The sequence below is a fragment of the Epinephelus moara genome, chromosome 8 (assembly GCF_006386435.1).
Source record: "Epinephelus moara isolate mb chromosome 8, YSFRI_EMoa_1.0, whole genome shotgun sequence".
NCBI classification, from domain to species: Eukaryota; Metazoa; Chordata; class Actinopteri; order Perciformes; family Serranidae; genus Epinephelus; species Epinephelus moara.
Genome location: NC_065513.1, coordinates 43,753,867 through 43,756,974, shown reverse-complemented (window position 1 = coordinate 43,756,974; position 3,108 = coordinate 43,753,867).

The following is a 3,108-nucleotide window of genomic DNA, read 5'->3' as shown; positions in this document are numbered from 1 at the left end:
TGTGAATAACTTTCTCAAAATAATCTCGGGGGAGATATGCCTTTACTTTTGCTAATAGTCTTAGCTGGAAGAAGCTCGTTTTGACAATAGAGCTTATCTGCTTATCAAACCTAAAGTCACTGTCTAAAATAACACCAAGGTTCCTTGCAAAAGGGTGGCAGTGAGACTTAAGGGTGCCAATGGCGCTGTCATACCTATCTAACAGATTTTGTTGGCCAAATAAAATAATCTCAGTTTTATTTTTGTTCATGGAGAGAAAGTTGACTTCCATCCAAGATCGGATGTCATTGAGGCAGTCTATTAAGACCTGAACAGAGGTTTGCTTATTTGTTTTTAAAGGCAGATAGATTTGTACGTCATCTGCAAAGCAATGAAATGAGACATTGTGCTTTCTAAATATGGATCCCAATGGCAACATATATATTGAAAAGAGGAGGGGGCCCAAAATATAACCCTGAGGCACCCCACAGTTCAGGGGGGAAGAGGCTGAAGAATACTGGCCCATTTATATCAGTCAAGTCCAAATGCTGGTTAGGCTGTTTATTCCAGCTGCTCTGGTTCAGCCTGTCAAGTGTCACACGTCTTCCTTCAGTGTGTGATGTTACAGCGCCACCTGCTGGACACACAGAGGTCATGTCAGGATGTGGGGAAACTATTTAAGAAGCACTCGGACCTCCACCTGTTTCTGACACATTTGAAAGAGTATTAAAACACTGGGAGGAGGTTGGTGAATGTGTGTGTTGAGAGATTATATGAAGCACGTTTAATACAGATATTTGACTGATTTGATCACAGCAACAACACGTGTCTGCCCACTTCATGTGTCTGTCTCCTTCTCTGTGTTATCATAAGCTCTGTAGGGTGACCTTGGGTGTTTTGGAAGGAGGCACGTTTTAAATAAAATGTATTATTATTAGATACATGTTGCTCTTACCTTCATGAGCATCAGTGTACCCTTGGTGACCAGAAAATTAGGAACCCAGCAGGCTGAAATGTGCTGCGGTCCTGTACAGGCCTGTTATAGAGCCTGCAGAGGAGATGCATCTTTGTGGTCGTGCTGTGTTGTTTGTATTAGACAGGGTTTTTTATCAAACTGTGTGGTGGACAGGTGAAACTAATCTCTACGTCTCCTCTTCTCTGCTCACTGAGAGTTTTACAGTCTCCACTTCGTGACTGACCCCAGAGCTCTCACATCTCTCCATGAAAACCTGAAATATCACCTCTCTCACCTCGAGGTCTCTGCAGGAGTTTTCTACCATGTCATATGACTTCTTCAGCAGCACAGTTGCCCAGTTGTCATCAGTAGATTTCTGATTTTTTCTGATCACTTTAAGGACCCTGATTAAAAGCTGAGATTAAATCTTAAACTTGGAAACAGCACTTTACAAAACACTCTCACCTCAGGGTCCATGACATCTGGAAAACTGCTCCTAGCCACTGGTTCAGATATGTGGATGGCACCTGGGTCAAAATCAAAACTGAGGAAGTGGAAACCTTCACAGAACACAGTAATGCAGTGGACCCCAACATCCAATTCACATGGGACGATGCCAGAGGAGACAGTCTACCCTTCTTAGACTGTGCAGTACACATTGAAGAGGACAGAAACCTGAACATTGGGGTGTACAGAAAACCTACACACAGACCAATTCCTGCTGTTTGACTCTCACCACCCTCTGGAGCACAAGCTGGGAGTCACCAGGACCCTGAATCATCAGGCTGAAAACGTGCCCACCAGGACAGAGGGGAAGGTGAAGGAACAGAAACACATCAGCGACCTCAACTGGGCCAAAACCTCAGACAGACCCAGAGCAGACAGAGAGGAAGAGACACAAGAACCAGACAACACTGTCCTTCCTCATGTCGCAGGAGTGTCTGAGAAACTCAGGAGGATCTTCAACAAACACCACATCCCTGTGCACTTCACACCCAGTAACACACTGAGACAGACACTTGTCCACCCTGAGGACAAAACATCCAGACAGAAGCAGAGTCATGTAGTGTGAGCAGTTCAGTGCAGCCAGGAGTGCACAGATTTATACACTGGGGAAACAGAGCAACTGCTCCACACATTCATGGTGCAACACAGGAGAGCCAGCTCCTCAGGTCAAGACTCAGCTGTCCACTCACACCTACAGGAGAAGGGACACTCCTTTGAGGACAGCAATGTGTACATCTTGGCCAGAGAAGAAAGATGGGTTGAAAGAGGCGTGAAAGAAGCCATCTACATCAAACTGGACCGAACATCTTTAAACAGAGGAGGTGGCCTACGACACCACCATCAAACTGGACCGAACATCTTTAAACAGAGGAGGTGGCCTACGACACCACTTATCCCCCACCTACAGTGCTTGTCTTGGGATCCCTCCCCAGACGACTTCACACCTGGTCCCATCTGACCCCAACAACATACATGACAGCATGGTGGGTCAATGACTCACATGTGACCTCAACAACTCTGCAGGGGTTCACACCCACACAGAGTTTAAAGCCTGCAAGTCCGTACCAGTCAAGAACTGAAGAAGCTTCTTGGATGAGAGGTGAAACGTCTTCCAGAAACGCAAGCAAGTCCAGTTGCCTGCAATACAGCACTTATGATTACCATGACCTGGACGACTGAGAATCTCCAGCGACATCTGGAAAACTCTGCTGAGGAAGATCAGTGATAGAAACTCTGGTTGCACCAGTTGTTTCTGTCTCAAACAGAGTGAAACAAATCCAAGAGGGGCACGACAGGTGAGCAGGTCAGAATACAGGGATTGTTAACAAGAGGAAGCAGGAAGAGAAGAAATCAGGTTCAGACGGCCGGAGAGAAGAGACAGAGAGAGACTCTGACAGTCTGGCAACGAAGAAATGTATAAGGGTTGGTTATGATCTGCAGGGCTGATGAGGGGAAATGGAAACAGGTGGGCAGGTGGGAGTCAGGTGACTGGGACAGGTGGGAAAGTCTGAGGACACCTGGTGGACAGGTAGAGAATGAGATCAATTTCAATCAATCAATCAATTTTATTTATAAAGCCCAATATCACAAATCACAATTTGCCTCACAGGGCTTTACAGCATACGACATCCCTCTGTCCTTATGACCCTCGCAGCGGATAAGGAAAA